Source organism: Alligator sinensis, unplaced genomic scaffold, assembly GCF_000455745.1.
Source record: "Alligator sinensis unplaced genomic scaffold, ASM45574v1 scaffold1325_1, whole genome shotgun sequence".
NCBI lineage: Eukaryota > Metazoa > Chordata > Crocodylia > Alligatoridae > Alligator > Alligator sinensis.
This window is the reverse complement of record NW_005842735.1, coordinates 187,121-194,250: the sequence shown is the minus strand read 5'-3', so window position 1 is coordinate 194,250 and position 7,130 is coordinate 187,121. Positions and strand designations below refer to the sequence as shown.

At 39.7% G+C, this 7,130-nt stretch overlaps 1 long non-coding RNA gene across 1 annotated transcript; it reads left to right on the top strand.

Annotated features, from left to right (window-relative positions):
* Positions 1 to 1,080: 1,080 nt before the first annotated feature.
* On the top strand, positions 1,081 to 5,730 carry LOC102388795. Its single transcript, XR_325029.1, has 3 exons — positions 1,081 to 1,263; positions 5,175 to 5,235; positions 5,314 to 5,730. It is a non-coding gene; the product is annotated as an uncharacterized LOC102388795 (long non-coding RNA).
* Positions 5,731 to 7,130: the final 1,400 nt, after the last annotated feature.

The window sequence follows — 7,130 nt, the reverse complement described above, 5'->3', positions numbered from 1 at the left end:
TGTCTAGGTTCATAATTATACTACTTTGCAATCATATCTTTTTAAATTGTCAATGGACATTTACAAATTTAAGCTGGCAGACGGAGTCTAATCCAAATCTAATGAAACTCAATGGATCAGTCTGTTGAATTCAGCCATTTTACATACCAAGGTGCTATGCATTTTAAAATATAATCTACTGATGCCCTGCATTCCTATCTTATGATAAGACCACATTATATATAATTGGCAATATATTTTGGTCTGTTATTGGGTTCTTGATACTAATTATTGCTACACTGGGCTAACATTTGGGCACAGGAATGAAAAAGAATTGCTTTGCTGTCATCCTTCCTTCCACAACACGCTCTGATCCACAGGTGCTAGAGGAGTTGCATGGCTTCTGGGCAAGTTAGATAGCATGCATTTAACATTTGTTCAACAATCTGAAAGCATTAAGTATAGAGAAAGTGTCTTAAATTATTATTATGAATCATGTCTTCTAGTCCAGGTGAATGACCCTTTTCTAGCTGTACATGTTTATCCTGTGCAGCCTAACGAGATTAAATCTCTAATGTTCAAGGCACTGAATTGTTTTTTCTGTGAATTGTTTGAATGAGCTATTTTCATGAGGTCAATCTTAGTGGGTCAAATTCATCCAGGATCTGCATCAGCTTCTATTGATATAGACAAGGGCACAGCAGGAAAAGTCCACCTTATAGTGATGAAAGGTGACCACAACATTCTCTACTGGATAGCATATAGCTGGTGGTATCAACAGTAGGAACTTTTGACAGAACAATATATAGTTAGGGGTATAGACAGATGTGCTATGGAGACAGAAGGCAAAGATTCAAGCTGTCTTATTCTCATGGAAAACCTAGTGGAGGTTGATTATCCAGATCTCTGCCTGCCCTTCCTCAGGTGAAGCCTTTGTGATTAATGTTCAAGGCTGGTGGGCACAGACGCTCTTTACACTTGGTAGTATTAATGTGACGAATTCTAATCTAACACCTCTGTCCTTTATGTCCTCTGTCCTATCACTGTGTCAGTATATATCAATGATTCCATTCAGCCTAATAGCTTGGTTGTTAGGGCACTCTCCTGGGAAGATTTAAATGTGAACCCCTATCAGGCTGAGGAGAGCATCAAACCCAGGTTTCCTCTTCCTAGTAAGGAGCTGTGGTCTGAGATACTCACGCCGAGCTAATTTTGGGCATGGGCAAGAGCAGAAATGTAGGTGCCTGGGGAATTTTGAAATCAAGCCAGACAGCACCTAGTAAGGTGAGTGAGGTGGCTACAACATTAGAAAGCAGCCAAGTTGGAACGGGTTGCATTACAGTTTTAAGTTGATGCACCTCAATTCATGCTCAGTTCAAGTCTTTGTATTGGAGCTAGTGTCCATTTCTTAGTGGAGTCATTGGAAATTGGATGGGCCTTTAAAACTTTCCTATCACGAACATATATATCTATTTTCTCTTTAATTTTTTTCTGTCCCCTTACAGTAACAAGGATTCAATATGTTGACCATATTTCTCTATGACAGTACACTTCCTATACAAGGTTGCTCAGTGCCAGTTCATGGTTAACCCTGAACACCTAGCTTTGTGCAAGATAAACTAATTTCCATGTCAGTATCACACAGAGGACTACAGTGGAATTCATGGTACAAATTAGCCACTTAAGAAAATGCCGGTAGTGATTGGTAGGACATCTCTTTCATTTGGGAAAATACTATTTGTAGGCTAAAATCTAATGAGATACACATTCTCTTAATATTTGGGTTATCTGCCAAAATGTTTAACTGTTTTTCATTCTGTCACTTCTCAGATAAGTACTCAAAGTGGTATTTTGCAGTATGAAGTTTCAAAGATTGAGTTGATTTATGTCAAAGAAAATAAGTAGATTACTTCCTTAATGTGCTTTTGACATGTCTCTGCTTCAGCTTATAGAAGTTAACCTATAATTTCCTTTGGGATATGTGGCACAGAACAGGTGTAGCTTGATTTTGAACATGCTATTCTGTTGATTAAAAGGTACAGGAAGTACATGAAATCTTTCCACATAGATGTGGACTTACATTTATTACAATTAGCTACAAAATGGTTAACAGTTTCAAAAAATGACCTGTAATTTTTGTGCATACTCATATGTAATTACTGCTTTTGTATGAAGATATGAAGTAGCTGCATTTGGTACAAGGAAACCATTCCCAGCAAGTAATTTGGAAGACACATTCTCTCTCTTTTTCTGCTCATAACTTAGTTGCACGTAATTATGATCTTGGAGAATGTATTCCTTTGTTCATATTTAGCTAATGAATAGCTCTTCAAAGTTTTTATTATAGGCATTAATCCTAGTATTCAAAGTTTTAGCTGCATTCTTTAATTGCAATTGGTTGTGTCAGTAACATGACATTGGTTCTATTTCCTGGTTGAATAAGCATGTATTTCCAAAACAAGTATTTCCAGCACCTAAGGGTGGAGACAAACAAACAAATTATAGTTAGACTTGCTGTGGAGCAGATAATACATGGTAACTCTCTGTGCCTTGTTTTTGTCATAGGAAAAGTGGAATCTCTCTCTCTCCTGTATGGTGTCAGCTATCAACTCCCAAATCTATGATCCACTGTCTGGTGGTATTGCTCGATGTATAGATTCCATCTGCCCCAGTTTAGCATTTGTAAAGATTGCAGTTTTCAATTAAGTGCTATGCTGTTTGTTGTACACCACATTCACACAGGGGGCTGTCCAAGATGTTCATCTGGTGAAGTGTTGTTTTGAAGTGTCCATATCCAGATCTCAGCCTCTCCAGCTTGACCTCTGCTTCTCTGTCAAGGTCATGCCCAATGGGGGACTTGTTTGGTGTTGGTATCAAATGCTGTAGAAATAGGTCTGATCCCTCCCAGCAGTCAGCCCACTCTGTAGCTGCCCGTAGGTTTGGTTCAGCATCCCCAATATCTTCCAGGAGCTCGTGGGCTTCATGTATAAACAGTTTACAAATTTTAAGCCCTAGAGCCTCCAACCATTCAGGTCTTCAGTTAACAGTTGATGGAGCCAGGTGATTTTCATCACCTCTTGCCTCTATTGATGCTGGTAATGATGTTAGGGTCTGTCTTCTTATATCACTTGATCCAATGCCTGAGAGTACAGGAAGTACATCTGTGTGTATACATTGTACAGCCAGTTATGAGTCTTAGTGCACTGTTAAGTAAAGTGTCAAGCTTTTTAGTGTGACAACTTCTGGACCATACAGGAGCACAGTATTCTTCTGGGGCATTTACCACTGCAATCGTGGTGGTACTGAGCACTTTGAAGTTGGTAGCCCATGTTATGCTGGCTAAACATCTTAAGATAGCTACCCACACAGAGACTTTACAGCTGACTTTCTGAATGTGATATTTATGGGTGAGGCAATGGTCTAATGCGACTCCTAGGTAGGCTGGGGCATGCTCATGGGGAAGGATGTGGTTGCCCACTCTGATATGCAGCAAGCTCTTGGCTTGATGATTGTTCAGGAAGAAGAGTGATGATACTGATTTATTGATGCTCAACTTTAAGTGCCACTTGTGGAGATAGCAATGAATTCCATGTCGGTACACAGTATCTTTTCCAGTTCTGTCATGTGAATTTCTTGGGATACTATGGTGATATCATCAATGTACATGTATTGCTTAGATGTTGTATGTGGGAACTCTGAGATATACACATAGAAAAGTATTAGTGCTAGCACTGATTCTTGCAGGACTCATGATGAAGTGCATAGCTTGTGGTCAGGTATAATAGAGTTCAGTTTATATTTGAGGCTTTGCTGCCATATAATATCATAGGTGGCTGTAGGGTCAATAAAGACCACACCTGTTTTCTGCTTCATTTGAAACTCATTTTCTATCTCAGATGTAAGTAATGTAACTGGTTAGTGATACATGGCTTTTTTAAAAAGTCAGCTTGTTCTTTGGGGAGCTGAGGATCAGCGATGTTCTCCATTCTATTTAGGGTTATGCACATGAATGACATGTGCCCTCAGTGGCTGGGGGGGCATGGTGGCAGTGGAAGTGCAGCAGTGGTGGCGGTGGTGGCAGTGGGAGCACAGTGATGGTAAGCAGGAGCTCCAGCAGGTGCCACTGGTGCTGTCAGTGGCAGGGGTGGAGTGGCAAGTGCTGACCAGGGGTCGGTGACCACCCACAACTGCCACTGGCAGTGTTGGTGGTGGACACCCCCTTTTGTAGGAGGCGCACCGCCATGCTCGGGGGGTGCATGTGCACCTGTGTGCACCCCCTACGTATCGCCCCTGGTTATGCATTCCATAAGTCTGTATGTAATGCAGAGTAGTGAGATGGGATAGTAGCTTTCTGGATCCTCTGGTGGTTTATTGGGTTTCAAAAATAGTGAAAACTAAACTGTGGTAACTTTACCCTGTTTCACTGAGGGTTAAGCTTACTTGGTTAGTTTTTACTTAGTTCAAGTTAGGAGCTAGCATACAGACAATTAATAAGTGCTAATGCTTCCTGGTAAGTCTCTGCTCCCTTTATCTTACTGCAATATAATTGTTCATACCCTAACTGCATGAATTTAAGTAAAATGAATGTAACTGAAATTGATTTTTATGATTATATTTGCAGGTAAATCTCAAGCATTTAAATATGCTGTTTATCAAAATATATATGCATTTGTATTTAAATAGGAATAGTGTGCAGATCATCAAAATCATGTTAATCAAAATATGAAAGCAATCATAACCCTCTCCCCCCCCAAACATAAGAAAAGCCCATGGGTTTGGACCACAGGTCTATTTAGCCCAATATTGTGGGGCTGTTCCTTGCCTGCCAACATTGAAGAGTATTTATACATGTGCTCTGGAGGTGGGGTGCTTTAATTAAAGCTTGTATCAGTGTCGCCATGCTGAAAAATGGTGGCAGGGACGCTTTAACTAAAGCTTGTTGAATAAGCTTTAGTTAAAGCGCCCCCGCCACCATTTTTCACTGCAGGAGCCTTGGTACATGTGACACTAGAGTCTGCTGGAGTGCAGTAATTATCATGCTCCAGCAGACTTGATTAATTGAGTCTGCTCTGACACGCCGTAATGATGCTGTTCATTTCTTAGCCTGCCATAAAAGCATCATGGGTGCTAAGAGAATGAGTATTTGTGCAGGTCCCATTCAAACTGATCTGTCTCCTGCCCCTCTTTTCCTACAGCTTCCAGACAAAGAAAATAACATAAATGGATAAGCCAAAGAGCCTTCCCAATCCTCAAAAGGTTTTTACTCTCTTCAAGCTCTAAAATCTCTCAGCATTATTATCCAATTGATCTCCCAGTTACTTTTTCCTTGCTCAGAGAGAAGACCTGGGGAAAGATCTCATCCTGCAACCCAACCTCTTGCAAACCAAGGGAAATGGAAAAAAAATAAAACCAAGGGACACCTCACTAATAATTCCTTGATGATATGGACCATTAGCTTCAGGAGACCAAGCTGTGACAATATTATAGGAGAGAAACGAGGAAACAAAATTTCAGGATTTGGATGAACTGAACAAACAAGGGCCATAGGCAAAATTAATTCATTCTATAAAATGAATGCACATTGCAGATTTTTTTTCCTCCTTCATTTTTCTGGGTCCGTTAGATATAGAATGAGTCAGATTCACACAATTTGTTTTTGGAAGCAAGGGAAAAAATGGCTTAAACTAGAGATGATGGGGATTAGTACAGACTGAGGAAAAGCTGAAGGACATCCTCATCAGATGGACTGATTCAGAAAGGTCATGAACTACCTGGTCATTTTTCAGCAGGGGTTGGTTAGCCTAGTACATTGACATTGTGATGGCTGCATCTTCACTACAGAAAAAGATTACTGAACTTCAAAATAAAGGACTAGGCTGTGACATCCTACTCCTATTCAGTAGTACTTTACTTCATCTCAATAAGTTTGAGAACAGCAGTAGCTGAAAAAGTGATGATTTTTCAAATGCCCAGAACTCAAGAAGTAGCTGAACAGATTTATAAAATAAATAAATATAATAAACTAAAAATCACTTGGAGGCTGGAACCAGGTCTGGGAGGTTTCAGCCAAATAGAAGCATTTATGTGAAAACAGCTAACCAAGTTCTGCTATCAGTTACATTGGCATAAATCCAGAATAACTCTGTTGCAGCCAATGAAGTTACTCTGGATTTGTACCAAATGTAACTGAGAATAAAATTTGTCCAAAATAGTAAGGAGAGCCTGAATGTAACTTTTGTCATAGCTTTCTTCAGCAAAATCTGTAATCACCTACAATGATGTATTTGTTCTGAAAGTGCAAGGAATCCATCGTTCATTTTGCAACTTACTCATCTAACCTACTGACATCAAATCCCCAATTTCAGCAATACAGTAGTCTCACTCATCATCTCCCATGTGTACTATAGAAGGAGAACAGCTGCTCATCTCCTTTCATCTGGGATTCTGCTTTTGTTTGGCCTTGACTACCACAAATCACATCATTACAATGGCCATTCTAGTTGTACCAAAGGCTTACAGAAAAAACAGATCCACTTCAAGACTTCCATTCAAAACAGTAGAAAAGGAAATAGAGACTAGAATTATTCTTGTTGCTAGCCCAGACTCTAGACTAGTCTTTAATTCAGTTTTGCTTCTACCTGTCAAGGTGCCATGTTGAAACCAAAACCTGTAACTTTGCAACATGGAGGGCAAAGGCAGGTTGATGAGGCAGCATCTATTGAAATAGTCTCTGTACTAATTGGCAAGAAAAGAGTGCTGATAAGCATGGGTTGACAAAATGGCTCATCTGACCCTTCTACTTAATCCAAATGAGTAATTAATGAATGTGTTATGATTAGCACTGCAGCAAACTCTTCACTAGATAAATACTTTAAGATGCACAGGCTTCAGCTCACCAGCTGATTACCATTGGGCCAGTAGATTCACTTTTCATTGCCAGGCTATATATACCCATTAGATGGAAAGAGGAAGTAAGGCTGAAAAATCCTGCCAAAATCTCACCAGAGGGAAACAATGAGAGAGAATATTCTTTAACCATTAGTGTTTTTTGTGAGATAAAATATTAAGAACAAAATAAGTGTCCAGTCTTGGTTTACATCTAACGTGTGTTTCTGTAAAAGCGAGGTAAAGAGACAGAAAGAAAGACATAG